This window comes from Mchenga conophoros, linkage group LG3 (assembly GCF_057382185.1).
Source record: "Mchenga conophoros isolate Kocher_MC1m ecotype Shallow Benthic linkage group LG3, M_conophoros_male_GT1.1, whole genome shotgun sequence".
In the NCBI taxonomy this organism is placed as follows: Eukaryota; Metazoa; Chordata; class Actinopteri; order Cichliformes; family Cichlidae; genus Mchenga; species Mchenga conophoros.
In genome coordinates, this window is record NC_140528.1 from 5,832,043 (window position 1) to 5,853,338 (window position 21,296).

The window sequence follows — 21,296 nt, forward strand, 5'->3', positions numbered from 1 at the left end:
TAAAGTAAGCTGAGTAGAGCAGCACCATCAAAGTGTCGGCTCTCTGAACACGGTGCAAGATCGCCATCTGCAGGACTAAACTAGTTTTTCTCGCCCTCCTCGTCAACATCAAGATGATGTCATCGTACAGCAACTGATTCCCTGTCCGTCTGGAACAAAGCATTTACATTAAAAAAGACATTTACAGAAAATACAAACACCAACAACACATCTCATCATCACATGATATTTTATTATTTATTATATTATATATTTTTATTGTACCATCAACATCAACAAATACCAGCATATTTTCTTTGAGATTGAGTAGAGTGGACCTTTCCCTTGGTTCACTTCCTGCTCGCAGCATCAGCTGACCTCTGACTTCCTGGTTAAGGTCTCTCAGCGTTGACTGGAATATCAAATCGGACTCACACCATGTTCTTGTAATGTGGTCATGTCTGTCAGCTGTTTGAAGAGCATCTCTGGCCTAAACACAATAGGAAGAACAACAACACGGCAAAAAGAAAACAACACATTTCCATATTAGATGAAGGGCACCGTAACTGGAAATGGTAACATTCATCTGATGCTGCTTTGGATTTATCTTCTGTTTTAGACCAACTTTGATCACTTCGAGCCATCTTAAGTCCGTTTGTTCTAACTTCTCACTAACATCTCGTATGATTTCAGATCCCTGCTGTTCCCCAGCTGCCCTGTAGGTTTGTGCTTTGACCTCCAGAGGGCGACAAATCAGCACAGACAGAGAGCTCCATTCAAACTTTGCTGCCATCAGGAATAATTCTTCAAATATAATCATCAGTGTTTGAGCAGTTATGATATCAGGGACAATCTAGACATGTGTGACAATACTGAACATGTCACATGACACACCTCAAACATCATGTGATCCACTCTCAGTCTGCACTTTCATTCATGACTTCAACAGGTTGAAACGAGCTTTGAAGAAACATTCAGTGAAATAAATCTTTCATCACAGGATTCATGTAAGCAGCAGATGAACTTTACAAAGAATCAGTGGATTTATCTTCTGTTTTAGATCAACTTTGATCACTTCGAGCCATCTTAAGTCCGTTTGTTCTTCTCACTCACTAACGTCTCATATGATTTCAGATCCCTGCTGTTCCCCAGCTGCCCTGTAGGTGGCCTCAGTGTGTCTCACACCATTTACAGATGATTACAGGTCGTTTACAGTTCAAACAGGTCCAACATAAGAAATATGCAGAAAATATCCTGCTATAACAGTTTGGGTCAAAGTGCAGATGTTCCAGATGTTCTGAGTCTGTCTGTGTTTCATGTTAACATGTAGATGTTGGACCAAAGTGAAGCTTTTTGATGTGACAGCAGGAATGTGAAGTGTAACTCTGAGCTGTAGGAAATGAAACTAAACGGACTTTTTCTCCTTTATTTATAGGAAAGTGTAGGAGAGCAACAGATGAACAAGCGTTACTGTAACAGGAAACATCAGAGGACCTTTATGTTCATCATCATCACTGTTTCCTTGTTCTGTCACAAACACACAACACTTCCTGCTCTCTCTCTGATGGATCTGACACTTCAGCCACTTTAATTCCTGCAAAGCTGCGTAATAAAGAGCTGTGACTGCTATGAGCTGCTGATGATGACTGCATGAAGCTCTCAGCTGAAGCTTCTTTCATTTATTTTAATGTTAATGTCGCCTTTTTAAGTCTGTGTGAGGATTTTAATGACACACATTAAAGGAGCTTCTTTGATTAGAACCAAATTCATGTTGATTTTCAGCCTGAAATGATAAAAACTTTAATAATTCTGTTTATAATCATCAACCTGGAGACTAATGAAAAGTATAATAGTGAAAGAAAGCCTTTATTATTTGAGTAATGCCTGAATCTGCTCAGAGACAACACAGAGGTGTTGATGACAGTTTGACATTAACTGAATTAAAAACAAAGTGCTCTTATTGTGAAAATCTGCCTCCTACTTCTTTAAATCATTTTTATGTATTTTTTAACCTCACAGTGAAACATTGAGGCATTAATCTGACACAGTTTGATCAGCAGCTGTGTTTTCACTGACGTTTCACTTTGATTTGTTCAGACTGAGCAGAGAGGATCGGTTCTCTGTGTGCGCACTGCTGAGAAACACAAGCTCATTTCTGCTGTTTCATGAAAAGTGTTATGGAGGAACAAGAAGTTCAGCCTCTAAACTCTCAGCGTGAGGACTGAGTGAAGAGTTTCAGAGCAGAGAGTTTTGGCTCACAGCTTTTAGCGTCTACACAAAGAGACGATTACGCACTTGATCTGAGAACATCTCCACCTCCTACAAACAAACTCTCCTACGAGCAGCTGTCACAACCACAACAGGCAGAAGACTGGATTTCTTCAGGTCAGATTTCATGCAGTTTGCATAAATTGTGTGTCACAGACATTGTAGTTCACATTTGTGTGACTCGTTTAAATCTTCTCCTCCTGAAAGTGAAACTCTTACAAACACATCAGGCCACAACCTGCTGCAGGTTAATGATTGATCTGAAGGCAGCTGACCTTTGAGCAGGAACTTGTGAGTCTTTTATTGTGTTTAGCACTGCCAAGTGCTGGCCTCTGCTTCCACCATCACATTTACACTGGTAGGTTCAGCACTGCTGCCTGCTTCAGACTGAATCCAGCAGCACAAAGACACAAGTTAATAAAATCAGCATCTATTCCTTTATCACTGCTTTGTTACAGAGGAGAACAACGCTCCAGTAACGCGTAATCCGATTACTTTTTTGAAGTAACGAGTAAAGTAAGGGATTACTATTGCAAAATCAGTAATTAGATTACCGTTACTTTCCCGTAGGAACGCTGCGTTACTGCGTTACTAAAACCGTGATTTTTTTGCGAGAATGTCTCACGACAGTGACGTAAGCGAGTGCGACGTTAGTGACAACAGCTGTGTGCAGATCAACAATGGATCATATATCGAGTGCAGAGAGAGTATGAGCGTGCAGCGTTTAAAGCGTGGAAGTACTGACCTTACTTTGAGTTTGATTCCATAAAAAGTGACAAAAACATTAGTGTCCGCTGTGCGTGGGAAGAAAACTTCTTTTTACAGCGAAAAAACCCCTAAACTTCCAACAAGCACCGAGTAGCTACGACGTAATGGGAAACTCACAGAGAAACTCGCGGATTCTTCCACTGACCGCTGCACACCTGCACCAGGGTAAACCTCCGCCTGCCCCACTCCTGCTTTACAGGTGAAAATAGAGCAACAGGACCGCTGAGTCTTTGACTTTATTTATTTTCTGCTGTGTTTTACTTGCATCTATTTGAAAGACTGAGTGTAAACACACAAAATATTTTATTTTATGTGCTGGAATGTGCAGAAAATAGGTTTAAATGTTAAACTAATTTCTTCCAGTCAGAGAATGTTGCAGATAATTAAATGTTTGCTTGATGCATAAAGTTAAAAGATTAAAACTAATAAAACAAGTTTTAAAAAGAGACTTTTCCATTTGATTACATTTTGTATGATGGATTATGCAGAAAAAGTAGAATTGGGCTGAAAGATCTATCGCTTTATCACCTCTTCAGGTTGGAAATCGTGTTTTTAAAAAGTAACTAAGTAATTAATTACTTTTGAAAATAAGTAATCAGTAAAGTAACGGGATTACTTTTTTTGGGAAGTAATTAGTTACTGATTACTGTTTTCAAGTAACTTGCCCAACACTGGACAGAGTGTTGGCTTCATCACCGACACACGTCACCACATCAGGAAACAGCTGGTTCAGTGAGTATTTAAGGTTCACTGCAGACAAACTGGAGAAAAACGAATCACATGAAACATTTGTTACTGGTTTCTGACCTCGTCGTAGAGACTCACATACCTGTGTTCTGCTATCAGTGTGATCACATGTGCTGGTACAGTTTGCCAGGTTGACCCATGTAACCTCCACTATCCTGTAGACGTGGAATATGTTTCACATATGGATCGCTTCATTACTCGACTATGACTGTGTGCTTCACAGGTGCTTACTGAAGTGCTGCTTTACACAAAACCAGACAGTAAAAATAAGAACTGCAGGTCCAGACCACAGGTTTATGTGTTGATAATGATGATGTGCAGTCACTCATTGTCACAGGATACTTCCTGCAATGATGCTACAGGTCACGCAGTTCTGCAGAAGTGGAGGAAACAGATGCTTTTCCTAACAGAGACACTTTAATGACTTAAAGAATCTAACTGACACACAAACCTCAGTTTGTCTGACATTCATGAGAGTAAACTGCTCCTGAATGTTCTGTTAGTTCACTGGATGTTCACCTGACTTCAAATGTAAAGATCCCTGAGACAAACTCTCACGAGTTCAGCGGCGACACGATCGCACAACCAGCCGCGACGTTAAAGGCCGACGCGCTCACTACCTTTGGTTACAGCTCTCAGCTCACACGACATACACAAAAATAATGACAACACGAGTCCTCTGTAGGACGTCACTGTGGTTTACTGACAATGTTCTCAACAACAGACGCACAACCCTGGTTTGGTCTGGTTATTTGTGTTGTACGGCTTCGTTGGTCTGACGAGCTTTTAGGGATGTCAGCAGAAGGATTTCACGTGCTGAGGTCATATTTATGAATCAACCTGAACAGCTAATACTTTACCTCTTTATTTTATAACACATATGAACACGTTATAGTAGATTTGTGCAATGTGTGTTTCAAGTCTTTATGGGCGTATAGATCTGTAAACAGGCTGATGGGTGTGTGTCTGTTTATTGTAGCGGTGCAGAAATGTTAAAAATGATGATAATAACAACACTTCTCACATCAGGCTACAACACAAACCTCCTGATAGCTGCAAACACCAAAACCCCCAACGACAGGCACACAAAGAGCGAGCAGGGACCCACCCTGACAGCATGTGAGCCTCCTACTACGACTCACTGTGGAGCAACACAACACCAGGAGACGGAGGATACGAGAGAGGATACAGCTGCTGTGGGGGAGCAGCCACACACTCCACAGGAGACGACGGGGTGAGAGATGGTTCGGTGCTCCTAACATCATGTGGACGCTCGTCTGCACATAAACAAACCTCACCTAACCCCACCTCCTTTCTCTTTTTGCAGGGTGGGGTGCTCCATCCTTACACACTTTGCACCACGTGGCGCTCCATCTATTCGTTTACCTTCTTGGGTCTCTTCCTCCTCTGTCCCAGCCCGTTGAGGCGATCGCTGGGGTCCAGCCTGTAGTGGGAGTGGCTGTCCTCGCTCATCCTGTCCCCGTCCACTCCGGGTTATTCCTTTCTTCTTTCTGTCCTCTGAATCGAGCTGACCTCTCTCCTCTCTGGTCCTCGCTCTCTGAGCCGGCGGAGCATGAGAGAGAGGAGTGGTTGGGGAGAGGGAGGGGAGACGAGCGAGGGAGGGAGGGAGCACAATGGTGTTGCCATGGCAGCAGCTGCCACCAGTGTTTATCTGGAAACGTCGCTGGCAAACCAGAATAGTTGCCACACGTTGCCACACTCGCACACTCGGCAGCCACACGTTTGTGTGCGACCTGCCCGTGGCTTCCTCGTTACAGACACACCGAGAGGAAACGCTCAGACACAAAGGCCGAACATGAACGAACACTCGTGTGTGGGAGGAACAGGGCACAAACTCCACGCCGTCGTTAAAGATGGCGTGTGTGCTAAACGGAGCTGTGCGCTGATCGATCAGTCAAGTGAAAAAAACAAAGGAAGCTGTCTGGATGGAGTTTGCTGCTCCCACTAATCAAAGAGGTGCATCACAGCTGGAGCTGATTGATGCACGAGCCACCGTTTGCACAATCCCACCGACTCCACGCTTGTGTTTCCTTTCTGCACCATGTTGTTAACACTGACCCCACACTGTGTTCATGAGCTAAAGAAATCACGATGATTGATTGATTTCACGGACTCGTCTGCACAGAGCATTTTGTAGGTTACAGCATGAAACCTCTGTAATCTCCACATTTACACTCACAGTTTCTGTTTTACTCTCAAACTGATCAATAACAGCTTTCCTGTGTAACAAACACACAAAATAAAACAACTGTACCACCAATCAAACACAAGGAAAATAAATGATATTGTGAGTTCAGCAGTGGGTCTGTGACCGGTGTGTAAGAGGACGATAGATGAGTGGGTGTTTGTAGAAACAACCTTTGTGATCTAAATGTGAGACAGCAAAGCGTCAGACAGAAGCCTGAGCTGAATATTTCCTGTGATATGAAGTCACCGTGTTTGGGTCGGTCAGTCGACTACTACTCAGTGAGTGTCCCACACACACACAGACCCACACAGACCCACACACACACACAGACCCACACAGATCTTAATGATGGCCTCAGGCTTTGAGCTCCCACTAACAGCAGGTCCCAGCAGCATCCCATTAATAGTGATGAAAAATGCAGCTACAGCTGCTTTTCCACTACTGGAAGTTAATGAGGTCAAAGCTGGAGCTTCACCCTGTTCAGACTGAACCATGTGAGCCGGCCTCGCTCCACAGAGGACGCCTCCAGGACAAACGTGGGCTCCATCGAGGCCCACAGCTGCTGTGACATCGTGGACGTGTTCTTTAGCTTGTTTTTCAAACAATCTCAGCAAACGTGCCAAAATCATCTTCAGGGAGACTCTGTGGCACACAATCCAAAAACAAAGAAGGCTAAAGGACATGCTCTGTGTGACCCACAGTCGTGGCTCAAATGTGGGACTGTGGCCTGGTGTGACCTGAACACTGTGGGAACCTGAGGGGCAAATCTGAGGATTTCATTTGGCTTTTTCATTAGAGATAAGATGGATTATGTGAATGAAAAGGCAACACACACACACACGTAGGGTAGCTGTAGCCCGACTGGCTCATCTGCTAATCAGAGGGTTGCTGGTTCGATACCTGGGATCCAAAGTGCAAACTCTTGGGGAACGAGTCTACTTTGTGTGCATCTGAGGTTGAAGCGGAGCTGCTTTCAATAAACTGCTAGTTTCCCTTTCATACTCCTGAAGGACGTTCCTCACAAAGAGCGAGGCAGCAAGTCTGTGCAGGTCCTCAGTCATGCAGGTCAGCGTCGTCTGAAGAGCTTCTCAGAGTTTCATCTCTCACCCAGTTCCAAGCTCAGTTTGTGTCCCAGATACATGCCGCTGATGGCCAGGAAGTGACATCACTGGATCAGTTATGAGAGCGAACCCTTCAAGACTCAAACCTGCCTGGCAACGAGGGAAACGGCTACACAGGAAGTCCAGTGACGGGGTGCAGATGTTCCATCACCGGGATGTCATCGCTTGTTGTGTTTGCGTCACGGGACTTTCAGGTTGTGTTGCTGTAACAGCCCCACCCACACTGAGGTGGTGCTCAACTGTAACTGAGAAACAGAGTCGAGTAGAGTCAAGTTGAGCTGAGGCAGTTATGTTCTACTGGAAAAGAGGCGACTGTGGCTCAGGACGTCAGTCGGTAGTTCGATCCCCGGCAGCTCCAGTCTGCGTGCCAAAGTCACCTTGGGCGGGATACTGGCCCCTGTTGCTGCCAGATGCTCTGGAACTGGTTTAGTGCTTAGGGAGGGTAGAAGAGTGCTGTATAAGAACCAGTGCATTGTTACGGCCCTAGCTGGGCCTCCTGATACTGCCCTTGTGTGGGCGTGGTGTTTTTCTCCGCCTCCTCCTCTTTTGCTCCACCCCCCGTCTCTCTCTTGCTCTTCTCTCTCCCCAGGACACAGCTGCTGCTCATTGGACTCATTTACCACCTGGGCCCAGTCAGCAATCACCTCTCGGAGGTCATATAAGCTGGGGATGAGCTGTGAGCAGGGTGTGGGGTGTTCTCTGGTGTCTCTGCGTTGTGTGTGGTTAGCCTGCTCAAAGTGTGGAGTTGTGGAAACAGCATAGCTGCTTTGCGTGAGTAGTGTGGGCTTGTGAGCCTTGGCAGCAGCAAAGCCAGCTGCTGTTAGTGACAGGGTGAGCTTGTGGGCCCCTGGAAGTACCTCCTCGTGGTGTGGAGTTTTTGTTTGGTTGTTGTGTTCTTTGTTGTTGCAACCCTTTTTCTCTTTTTCCAAGTGTTATTGGTAAAACGGCGTTGCCGGCTCTTTATGTTAAGATGATCTATAATAAAGACTATTTTATTTACTGAAAACACTGGTCTGTTTTCCTTTCATTCTGTTCTGGACTCATTTGTTACTGGTCCCCTCACTCACATGCCTAGACCCTTTCGGGGGGAACGTAACAAAGTGGGGGTTCGTCCGGGATATGAATGGAAGGAACAACAATTGAGTTTTAGTGAGTTGTTTGCCGGTGGCTTGTTTAGTTGTATTGTATCTGCTGCGCTCTCTCTCCAGTTAGCAAAGGGGAGTGTCTAGCTGAGCGTAAGCTCCTCCTTCGGGCACTCATTTTTTATTTTTCCTTTGTTATTTTCGGAGTCATCCCGGGTGGGGATTAGTTCCCTGTCGGGGGTAGGCTTGTCGGTGCTTTGTGCACTTGACGCTTAGCCTTTAAAGTTGCCTCGAGCCTGGTACACTCTAGAAGCTAACTAGGCTAAGATTTTAGTAGGCAGGTCTGGGGAGAGGGTTGGCGGTATTTTTATTTATTGGTTAACCTGTGGCCACACTTTTCCCGCCTGTTTCTCATTTGTGTATTGGAGGTGGTGCTTCTTTGTTGTTATTGTTAGCCTCAGGTAGTTTTTGTTTTAGAGTCAATGGCTACCTTTGATATTGCAGTGTTTAAGGGTGAGCGTGGTGCAGCGTCTCAGCCCGTTCTGCAGGCGCCAGCTCAAGCTGTAGGTCCATTGGTGTCAACACCTGTTGATCAGGGGCTGCCTGAGGACAAACCCATGACAGTGCCTTGCTTCGAACCCCTCTCCATTGAATCAAGTGAAGGCTCGAAGCTGGATGCTAAGCTCCGTGTCCGTCTGGCTCGTCTCCAGCTGGAGAAGGAGCAGCGTGAGAGAGAGTTCCAGCTGAAAAGGGAGCTAGAGCTTAGGCGTTTGGACGCGGAACTGGCTAGGGAGCTTGAGCTGATGAAGGTGGAGGTGGAGGCAGAGACAGCTGTGAGGTTGCGACAGCTGGAACTCCGGCAGGTTTCCCTTCCTCCGACTGCCTCCATTCGTCAGGCCGACACCTCGTTTGACGTAGGGAAAAACAGTCGTCTGGTTCCGATGTTCCGTGACACTGAGGTCGATAGCTACTTCGAGTCGTTTGAACAAATAGCCACGGCCTTGCACTGGCCACGGGATTCATGGGCCATTTTGCTCCAATGTAAGCTGGCGGGTAAGGCTCAAGAAGTTTGTTCCTCGTTGTCAGCTGAGGACAGCTTGGACTATGACAAGTTGAAAAGTGCTATCCTGCTGGCTTATGGGCTGGTCCCAGAAGCCTATAGGCAGCGTTTCCGGGGGTTGAAAAGGGGACAGGGTCAGTCTTATCTTGATTTCGCCAGGGAAAAAGGTGTTCTTTTCGATCGGTGGTGTGCGGCCTGCAAAGCCACTGACCTGGCTTCGATCCGGGAACTAATGCTCATAGAGGAATTTAAGAACTGCATTGCTGAGCGCATCGCAGTATATATTAATGAACAGGTTTCCTCGCTACAGCAGGCTGCGACGCTGGCTGATGAGTTCGCGCTCATCCATAAAACCAGTGTCAGTAGGTATGACCGGCGCGATGCCCCATTTAAGGTTCGTGATGTGCCAGCTACACAGTACCCAAAGGGTGAGGTACTTGTGTCCCATTCCAAGGCAAAAAAAGTGTTTTTTTTTGTTTAAAGTCTGGCCATTTAATAGCAAATTGTGGAGCCTACAAACAGAAACAGTCAGTCTTGAGAGTTAGGAGTGTGCCAGCTAACAAAGCCGATACAGGCGTGGTTTCAAGAGCCAAAACAAAGCTCTGTTTCTTCTGCCACAAACCTGGCCACCTGGTTGCTCACTATTTGAAAGCAAACTCAAAGCAAAATCGATCTGTTTTCAAAAGAGTGAACTGTGGTTCACAAACCGACAAAGTTGCCAGTCCTAGGCAACAGTTGGAGCATAATTGCTCAGTGGTGTCATTTGGTCACTGTCAGAGATCAACTAATTGTAATCTGCCACCTGATGACGGTCTCTCAGGTCCAGATGACCTACAGTGTGATAGATTGTGTGTGACACAACCATTTCAACCTGCACCTCTGGCTAACCAGCATGCCTTTTGCCATGACCTAGCGAAGAAGCGTCAGAGAAGTGTTGCTGTAAGGCCTTCTAGCTGCCTGATGGGTTCTCCATATGTGATGGCTCAAAAAACATTTGGCTGTCATTTGGGACACTATGTTGAGGGACTTGAGCCAACCCCGTGCAGTGTTTTCAACCCATCAAAAAGGTCTTGGCAGATTCGGCAGGGTATGCCTAACCGTTATTATGGTGGATGGTAGGTGATATGTTTAAAAGCTGGGTAGGACGTTCTATGACAAACCACTGGTTTGTATTTATGGGAGGGGGTGTTACGGCCCTAGCTGGGCCTCCTGATACTGCCCTTGTGTGGGCGTGGTGTTTTTCTCCGCCTCCTCCTCTTTTGCTCCACCCCCCGTCTCTCTCTTGCTCTTCTCTCTCCCCAGGACACAGCTGCTGCTCATTGGACTCATTTACCACCTGGGCCCAGTCAGCAATCACCTCTCGGAGGTCATATAAGCTGGGGATGAGCTGTGAGCAGGGTGTGGGGTGTTCTCTGGTGTCTCTGCGTTGTGTGTGGTTAGCCTGCTCAAAGTGTGGAGTTGTGGAAACAGCATAGCTGCTTTGCGTGAGTAGTGTGGGCTTGTGAGCCTTGGCAGCAGCAAAGCCAGCTGCTGTTAGTGACAGGGTGAGCTTGTGGGCCCCTGGAAGTACCTCCTCGTGGTGTGGAGTTTTTGTTTGGTTGTTGTGTTCTTTGTTGTTGCAACCCTTTTTCTCTTTTTCCAAGTGTTATTGGTAAAACGGTGTTGCCGGCTCTTTATGTTAAGATGATCTATAATAAAGACTATTTTATTTACTGAAAACACTGGTCTGTTTTCCTTTCATTCTGTTCTGGACTCATTTGTTACTGGTCCCCTCACTCACATGCCTAGACCCTTTCGGGGGGAACGTAACATGCATTTACCATTACCATTACTTACATTCTTTACAAATCCTACCATGTGAATTCATGGATTTTTTTTTTCACATTCTGTCTCTCACAGTTGACGTGTACCTCTGGTGCAAATTACTGACCTCTGTCATCATTTTAGGTGGGGGAACTTGCACAATCGGTGGCTGACTAAATACTTTTTTGCCCCACTGTAAAACTCCCTGTCTGAATTACTTCTATGATTTATCATGCAGTTTAGTGCAACTACAAGAAGGCTCTTATTACTAATAGGGATGGGTATCGTTTAGGTTTGATCCGATACCGGTGCCAAACCGGTACTTTTGAAACGGTGCCGGTGCTTAAACGGTGCTCAAACCGGTGCTTAACGAATGGAGAACACAAACTTTGTCCAAAAACCTCTCATGTTCATCTGTTTTTTTTTTGTAAAAAGATAACAATGTTAGCCTTTTCTGCAGCTATGGGGCATATATGGTATCACTCTTGGCTGGAAGACTTGCACAGACTGGTACTCTTTGTTCATACCTGTGTAAGACGTCATAATGAACTTGTGCATATTCATGTAAGCTCAATAAAGAGCAGTGTTACGAGGGAGCAGACGAGAGCGACTGAGGTCAAGTGAAGGAACGGCGCTGTCACAGTTCTCTCCCTCATCAATTGTCTGGTTCCAGCGGTGGGTCTGTGCTAGACGACCCATCACCAGCTTCTTCCACTGGTTACCAGTACGTGGTAGAATCCACTTCCAGATCTGGTTGTCTTTAAATCTGTGAATGGATTGGCTCCATCTTATCTCTCTTTAACAAAAGAATCCAAGTGGAGCCCTCAGGTCTGCAGATAAGCAGCTTCTGACCAGAACTAGACGTAAAAACAGAGGTGAGCTTTATCGATGGCTGCAGCCAAACTCTGGAACAGTCGCCCTTCACATCAGGTCGTCACCAACACTGGACATTTTTAAAAGCCGGTTGGAAACACATTTGTACTCTGTAGCTTTCAATCCTGACCAGTCTTTATAGTCATTACTGTGTATGTTTCCTATTTTCTCTCTACTCTGTGCAGCACTTTGGCTCAAGCTGTTTTTAAATGTGCTGATAAATAAATGTAGATTTCTTTGAATAAAACAGTGGAGCCGAGCTTTGAGCTCAGTGTGTAACAGTGTGTGTGTGAGAGCCATGTAATGTCCATGTGTGCATGCTGACTGTGCTGCTCTGACCCCCCTCCTCCTTTCAGGGTGGAGCCTGCTGGAGTCCGATGGTTGAGACCAGGTCTGAGGAAGTGTAAGTGTGTTTTTAATGGGATTCATGAAAACAAAGCAGCACACATTCAACCATCTTCATCATGTCAGGAGTCATCATCAAAGTGTCAATCAATGAACAGATGATGGATCAATAACTGCAGCTGGATTGTGTTTGTTCTCTCCATCAGATTCCTGTCAACTCACAATCGACACAAACACAGTGAACACAAAGCTCCAACTGTCTGACAACAACAGGAAGGTGACACATGTGGAGGAGGTTCAGTCATATCCTGATCATCCAGACAGATTTGATTACTGGGCTCAGCTGCTGTGTAGAAATGGTCTGACTGGTCGCTGTTACTGGGAGGTCGAGTGGAGAGGAAGCGTTTATATATCAGTGAGTTACAGAAGCATCAGAAGGAAAGGAGACAGTGATGACTGTGTGTTTGGAAACAATGATCAGTCCTGGAGTCTGGAGTGCACTGATGATGGTCCTGATTCTGTCTGGCACAATAACAGACTAACATCCATCTCCTCCTCCTCCTCCTCCTCCTCCTCTGTCTCTAACAGAGCAGCAGTGTATGTGGACTGTCCTGCTGGCACTCTGTCCTTCTACAGAGTCTCCTCTGACACTCTGATCCACCTCCACACCTTCAACACCACATTCACTCAAACTCTTTATCCTGGGTTTAGAGTCTGGTTTCCTGGTGACTCAGTGTCCCTGTGCTGAGTGGAGTGTAAAGAGTGTCTCCTGTTACAGAAACACTCTGACTGTTGAACAGATAGTTCAGTCTGTACATGTCTGTCTCTTTCACTCACAAACACGTTTTCAGATTCATGGATTCAATCAGTTGATGTTTGAAACTCTTCTAAATGATTCCTTGTAAACTTCTTCCTCTTCAGTCACAAACAAACAGGAAGTGATGTCACATGTGTTCCTGTCCACACAGCAGAATGAGTCTATTGCTGACAGTGATGTACAAACAGAGTGAGCATTTCTGAGGCCCAAAATAAACTGAGTAGTTCACTGAATGAACAATGGACTGTGAGCTCAGTTCCTTCATCATTAGTATGGATTATATATGTATATGTATTATATTAGTATCATATATATCAGGTGCTGCTGCTTTCAGTCATTGTGCAAATGTGCTGTTTGTAAGCTTGTAAAGCTGCAGTCAGCTGAGACTGAAGAAGTCACCTGATCAGTGAGCAAACGTTTCTGAAAACGTCCAGATGAACAGAATCAACCTTTTGGGATCAGCCAGCAATGCAGCATCATTGTTGTTCAGCTTCAGAGGTTTGCAGGAATGAACTGATGACCAGAAACAGCTGCAAAGTCCAAGAAAATACCAGCTGGAGTTCAGCTGCATTTGAAGAAGTCAAAGAAAAGTAAGGATGGCAAAGGGCGACGTTTTCTTCCAAAGAGCTGCAAACATGGTCGACGCCTCATTAGAAGAATCATCTGGACATTTGTGAGGAACTCTAACCAAGAAAGCAACGTCACACAGATCCAACAGACAGTTTCCATGACTGCAAGTGTTGAGTGGAAAAATGCTACATTGCATTATTGCATCCTCTCACCACAGGAGGCGCTGTTGGCACCACTGATTGCTGATCAGCTGTTCTCTGATGATCTGATTGATACTGTGAATAACGGGACTCACTGAACTCTGTGACACAGTGAAGATTACAGAGTTTAACTTCACCCTTTAAGACTGACCACAGAACCAAGTCCGCCAGAGCTTTTGTTATATTTTTACATGCTGTGGAGCCATTTGTGGGAGCATTTCAAGTTGCTATACATCAATACAACTGTTATAGCCCTAATTTTAATAATATGTATGCATTAAGTCCATAGTAACTACATAAACTGCAAAAACAACCTCTGCTCATCCATCTCTGTGTGTATCAGGATACATTTAGTTCATAATACACAGAAAAATCAGAGTTATTACCTGTAATAAATGTGAAAGATTCCTGCAGTGATAACCAGGCAGGACTGAAACACATCCAAGCTGTCACCACGGTAACAGCACCGCCCATCCACAGGTGAGGGGAGGAGCAAAAAGAGGGACTTTGACCATTTTATACTAAAAACACTCAACTAATGTTTCTAATATGAAACAAATAAGCCCACATTAATGTGAGCGTTTATTAAATAATAATAATGATGATTTCCTCCTGATCTCATTTCCACAGCAGAGAAAACTGTGGTGTATATTGAGGTGGAGGGTGTGGTCTGTGGCTCAGGTGTAGAGTGAGGGTGGGGTGCACCACAGCAGCATGCTGGGACTGCTGAGGGTGGAGGAGGGAGTGATGATGACATCAGAGCTGCAGCACAGAGACCAGTGAACACACAGTCTGTTCATCTTTGCATAGATACAATATACAGCACAATATTGAATGACAGACACGCTGTGGGAGCTTCCACAGATACACTGACGTCAGCATCCAGAGTCCTCCTGCTGCTCCCCCCTCAGAGCCCCGTGATCAGCACCAACACATTCAGTTAGATGACAGAGTCCAGCTGCAGCTAGAATCAGCTCCCCTCTGTGAACAACAGCACAGCGTCAGTGTTTCACACTCAGTGAAAGGAGGAAACAGCAGAAGAACACCATGTGTGCTACGTTTCCCAGGACACACTACAAACTGCACAAATACAGAGCAGCACGTGGAAGGACCTGGAGCTGCATTTACAGAGCTGCAGACAGCGTGATGTCCTGTATGGACAGGTGGAAGGAACCAAGTCCTCAGCTGGAACACTCGTGTTTGTCCACAGACAGGAAACACAGCAGGAAACTTCCTCACAGAAGTGCAGCTCATGGATAACACACTTCCTGTCAGTCAGAATGAGGCTGCAGCCAAACACAGAAAGGTGTTTTTGTCCAGATGAGCCCAGAGAAGAAACACGAGTGTTCACAGACATCAGAAGCTCAGAGAGGTGAAACATGAGGTTGGAGTCCTCGTCAGCATCCAGAAGAGCTGCTGTGAAACCCTGAGTACTCATGACAGACTCTGATGGCACAAACACATCATGATTCAAACAGAAAGACAAACATGGAGCTCCTGATCCTCCTGCATGAGAACAAGCTGACATGAGCGCTGTGTCTGAGAGTGTCTCCCTGTCACAGTGACAATAACACAGCTGCTGCTCACAGTCATTAAACTGACCTGAGGTCAGCTGTGCTCCTTACATATGAACCATGTGACCTCACATCAGTGCTGTGGATGACTGTAGTCATAGAAGAGTAGAGCTGTAGCAGGTGGTGTGAGGAGGAGGTGGTGTATTCTAGTTAACGCAGTACTGAAACACTCCAGCAGAGGGCGCTGTTAAGTCCTTATTGTAACACAGTTACTGTGTGCAGTTAGACTTCATACATAATCTGCACTTATTTCCATCAGACATGCTGTCAGTAAATGATTGGTTTCTATTGATTCTACTTCCTGTTGACTCGTTTGATGACAGTGAAACAATCACAGCTGATTGTGTGATGATGTAAACTGTCACTGTTACATTCAGTGTGTGTGACATAATGTTAGTGCAGGCTGATAACAGCCTGGTTCTGTTAGAAACACATGAACGTGTCCATAGATCAGTGTGTGTTTAACATGAGAGCTTCAGCCCTGCTGATGTGTTAAATAAAGACATGCAGGAAAACTGATGAGACTCTGAAATAACTCTTTATATTTATAATGTAACTCTGCATCAAAAGAACAACAAAGGATCCCAGACAGGTTTCTGTGAACAAAGACCATTCTGATGTTTCTGTGTTTCTAACACTTTGACATTATTAGTAAACAGACTGCAGTGAGCAGCATTTATAAAGAGCTTCTATATAAAGATATGACAGCTGTTTGACAAGTTTATCACTCTGTGTTTGGACCTGATCAGTCCAGCTGTTTACTTGAAACATGTTCATTTACCTGTTCTGTTATATTCATCTTCTTGTCTCTGTTGAAAACACATTTTAATGTCCCTCAGATTTTTCTCCCAGATGAATAAATATAAAAATGACACAAACTGACTGCAGCTACTTTTTGTCCTTTCTGTCAAAAACCTTCATGTGACTCATGAGAGACACGTTTCAGCTGTTTGTGACAGATCAGAGGCCAACAAGTCATTTATAACACTTTCCATCATTGTTTAAAGTTCTCAGTGTTTCTGTGTTGCTGCGTATAGGATCTCCCAGCATCATCACTGTGCTGTCCAATCATTGTGTGCGAGGTTACCCTTATAGTGCGATGTGTGTTTGCACAAAGAGAAGCATGTGTGTCAAATATAAATAAGCACAGAACAGAAACAGCTGCTCGTTTCTTCTGTTTAGAGTCAAGTTAGTGTTTTGTGTCTTTGTTTGAGGCCTGATGTCGAGCAGAGGTGTGTGTAACTGCACTGCTCTGTTATATGTGTGAAGTGTGTGCTTCTCTTCAGCATCATCTTTGTCACTGCTGATTCCTTTGTGTCATCATGTGTTGAGAAGAGAGAACAGTTATAACGGAGGAGCAAAAGGAAGCCCTGAAATCTGCATCAACAAGGAAGTGTTGGCTCACCAGTGATCCCAGCAGAGCCACTGGTTTGGCTCCAGTTGTTCTAGATTCAATGATGTTGTTGCTACAGATACATGTCAGCATCTTTATTGAATTTTATATGAAGCAGAAATGGTGTCATTAGGAGAAGAAGAGGAGAACAAGTCCGGCGAGGAGGCAGCAGCTCTTAAAGATGAAACAGCAGCTCAGCCCTGAGCTCAGAGAGCTGCACATGAAAAAGCTCCTCAAGCAGATCCTGTCAGAGGTTTGTCATCAACAGGAGGAACTGTTCACATCATAGGATGAAGATGCTGTCAGCTGGATGAAGAAGGTTATTTAATGCAAACGTTCACACTGAAGTCAAATTGTTGTCGTGTTGAACAGATTCATGTACTGATCGTCTCCAGAATGTTAGAAGAGCTTCAATGAATCATTAGAAACAACTTACAGCTGCACAGCTGTGTCAAACACATCTGTGTGTCATTGTGGGATTGTTGTGTTTCTACATGTGACACACGTCTAAAACATGCACACAATCTGAACACAAACAGGGACTCATGTGTTCCCACAGCCAGATGCTGAGAGCCATTTCCTTGTAGTCCTGTGTCTACATACATGAACCATTAGATGTTATTGGAATGATTGTCAGCTCTGATAGTTTCATGTGTGTTTAGCTGGACGCTGTTTGATCCTCGACATGTTTAAAGGTGTCCAGTCCTGAGACACTGGGGCTGGAAACAGCTGTGATGTCATTGGACTGTCACACAGACAGAAGTGCATGAAGTGAGCAGCCGAGGAGCCGCTGATGTTTTGGATTCAACAGCATTTGAAAGGTCGACACAGACACATTTGCACACAGAAAGCTGAATCTGTCATATGCCACAGTGAACTCACTGTTCAGTGTTTTTCAGGAAGCTTCTTAACTGCCTCTGCTGCCAAACAAGCAGCTGATGTCCTTGAGAAGAAGCTGAAGAAGTCTTCAACAACAAATACAGGAAGTGGACTTTCAAATACTAGATTCACTTTAGACTCACAGAGAAATGACTCAACCAGCTGTGTTTGACTATATGAAAGGTCAGTGTGTGTCTGCACACAGACTGTTGTGTTGGACTGTTATTCAGTTGTCTGCTGAATGTTTTCAAATGTCTGCATCTCAGCTGTGATGAGGCTGGGGGTCATGGGAGGCCACCGTAGCAGCCTCTTCAACATCATGACATCATCATAAATGCTGCTGGACTGTCTGATGGGCTGACGGTGAAAAAGCCGTCGGGAAGGAAACAGAAGACATTTCAGAGGCTGCAGCAGATTTCTTTGATTCGGGGCCTTTTTCAGCTTTATTGGACAGAGCAGTGAAGATAAGTGACAGCAAAGCAGAGAGAAAGGGGGCGTGGCCCGGGTCAAAGCCAGGCCAGCTGCTCTCCACCTCGTGGTCACCTGCTCATCCTAGTGAGCTCCACCAGCAGCCCTTTCACACACTTTACACTGTCAAACACTGTGTGTGGACCTCAGCTAACAACAGGCTACATTTAAGTCTGGACTACATGCTTTTATATTGTTTTTATTCCATCAGCAGCTCAACATCATGAGCAGCTTTGACATAAAGACATCAAACTCAAGCTGACTTTAAACTACTTTTAATACAGGGGCTCAAAAACAACAACATCTTTATTATATATCAGGACACAAAGTCATTTCATCTCAAAGGGAAACAGCTTTATTTGGAATAACCAGCACTATCAACTGGTTTGGGATCTCCACCAGTTTCATGTCTTTGCAGCTTCTCCAACAAAGTTCCTGTAAAATCAGCATGTTTGTCTTTATTGGTTTGATAGTGATTGATTATTCAGTCCCAATCTGCTGTCATCTAAAGAACAAAATGATGTTTCTATGAGTCACAAAGCTCCAGATGTTGTCGGCTTCACAAAGAAAACAAAGAACTTAAACACAAAGTGTTTGGAGCCAAAATGTTCCCAAGCTGCTCTTTTTGAAATGGCAGAGGTACAGTGGTGTCTAACAGCACACTGTGGAAGGCAAACATGTTATTGTTGGATGAAACTTCATGAATCCTTTGTAGATTTGAGCTGTTGGAGCCTTTCTTTTCTCTTCAGGTGTACAGATGCTGAGGAGGCAGGTGAAGCAGGTGGAGCTGTTGTGATGCTGCAGAGGGTGTGTCTTAGTAACTCTGTGAGGCAGAACTGGATCCAACATTGTGGATGTGTTGATGTTGGAGCCATTAAGAGTCTCTGGCCACACTGTAGGATTTCCCTTTGATCCACTGTGGGGGCATTTTGGAGTCTGTCAGTGAAACTCTTCATGTTTGTGTTTGACTCCAGTTTATAGAAACAGAGGAATGTGTCATGCTTTTGTTCGGCCTCCACAAATACACACATTTGTTCATTGGTTGGACTTTTTGGAAGGAGACACATTGAAAACCATGTTAATAAGATCTTGTTGTTTCCTGTGGATCCGACACAGAGAGTGGACTTCAGACAGAAAGCGTGGAAGAGATTTTAGAGGCCGTGTGTGGCAACAGGAAGTTTCTGTGTGTTTGCTGATCTTACATGTGGAAAACAACACGTGATGTTTGTGAAGTTCTACAATGATCATTGTTCTCACAGCATTTTGAGTGGGAACAGTTCAAACTGGGAGTAGTGGGAGTTATTTACTGATTGAAACAAGCTGAATGTTTCTGTGACGATGAAGATCAGCAGCTCAGCTGATCAATGAACTGACATCTATCAGTCGTTTCATGAGATGAAGTCATCAGCAGACATTTGTTCTGACTGTGTGATGAATGTCAGAACGTCAGGGCTCTGCTTTAGTCACTGCTTGATGATCATTGGCTCATTGTTGAATCCAGGGCCCAGTCTGACCTCTGACCTTTGCTGCAGGTCTTCTGTGTTATCTCCACTTTCATGTCTGATCTTCTGCTGTATCGTCCAAAATAAACATCTGGATCATTTCCAACACTTCAGCAGATCTTTAGTTTGGGCAGTGCAGCACAGAATAACACATATTGTACTATACTGCCCACTTCCTGATCTTATTGGATCTGTGTGTGAGGTTGGTGAAGGAAACACATGTTTACTGAGTGAGTCGCTGCCATTAGGAACTAGTTTTTATATCACAGCCTGGAAATCACACAGGACCATTTCTGCAAGTGAAAAGTCGTCATTGGAGGAAAATGATTGTGTAGTTTGTGCGACTGAAGAATTGTCCCAACTACATGTGCTGCTGACCCTTGACCTTTTCTTTAGGTGCACAGAGGAGTCTGTGGGAACATCCAGAACTGAGGCATCTTGTGTACAAACGTGTTCAGACCAGATGTCAAATGATGTCAGATGTCATCCGTGAATGGATGCAACTGTGGATCGTTCCAATAAAATGAGACAGTTTTGTAAGTACAAGCCCTCTACAACCCATCATCAACATTTTAAATTACATTATACATCTTCACTGATATAAAGCACCACTATTTTAACCTGATTCACTTTTTCCACCCTAACAGTTCATTCCTCAAATCAAACAAGATATTTGACCCTAAAAAAATGCATCAACAAATAATTTTGTAATAAAATATTTATTCTTCAACTTTTACAAGTGAAATCAAACAAGTGTGTTTAAGAGTGAAACCAGAGTGGAAGCTGCTCATATAGAGTCCAACCCAGGCTAAAGTAAGCTGAGTAGAGCAGCACCATCAAAGTGTCGGCTCTCTGAACACGGTGCAAGATCGCCATCTGCAGGACAAAACTAGTTTTTCTCGCCCTCCTCGTCAACATCAAGATGATGTCATCGTACAGCAACTGATTCCCTGTCCGTCTGGAACAAAGCATTTACATTAAAAAAGACATTTACAGAAAATACAAACACCAACAACACATCTCATCATCACATGATATTTTATTATTTATTATATTATATATTTTTATTGTACCATCAACATCAACAAATACCAGCATATTTTCTTTGAGATTGAGTAGAGTGAACCTTTCCCTTGGTTCACTTCCTGCTCGCAGCATCAGCTGACCTCTGACTTCCTGGTTAAGGTCTCTCAGCGTTGACTGGAATATCAAATCGGACTCACACCATGTTCTTGTAATGTGGTCATGTCTGTCCGCTGTTTGAAGAGCATCTCTGGCCTAAACACAATAGGAAGAACAACAACACGGCAAAAAACAACAACACATTTCCATATTAGATGAAGGGCACCGTAACTGGAAATGGTAACATTCATCTGATGCTGCTTTGGATTTATCTTCTGTTTTAGATCAACTTTGATCACTTCGAGCCATCTTAAGTCCGTTTGTTCTTCTCACTCACTAACGTCTCATATGATTTCAGATCCCTGCTGTTCCCCAGCTGCCCTGTAGGTTTGTGCTTTGACCTCCAGAGGGCGACAAATCAGCACAGACAGAGAGCTCCATTCAAACTTTGCTGCCATCAGGAATAATTCTTCAAATATAATCATCAGTGTTTGAGCAGTTATGATATCAGGGACA

General features: G+C 44.5%; 2 long non-coding RNA genes across 2 annotated transcripts; both read right to left on the bottom strand.

Annotated features, from left to right (window-relative positions):
* Positions 1-212: 212 nt before the first annotated feature.
* Positions 213-5,542, bottom strand: LOC146577086 (uncharacterized). Its single transcript, XR_014891345.1, has 2 exons — positions 5,149-5,542; positions 213-469 (listed from the first exon to the last, which is right to left on the bottom strand). It is a non-coding gene; the product is annotated as an uncharacterized LOC146577086 (long non-coding RNA).
* Positions 5,543-20,360: 14,818 nt separating this feature from the next.
* Positions 20,361-20,956, bottom strand: LOC146577087 (uncharacterized). The gene is made up of 2 exons (XR_014891368.1): positions 20,751-20,956; positions 20,361-20,616 (listed from the first exon to the last, which is right to left on the bottom strand). It is a non-coding gene; the product is annotated as an uncharacterized LOC146577087 (long non-coding RNA).
* Positions 20,957-21,296: the final 340 nt, after the last annotated feature.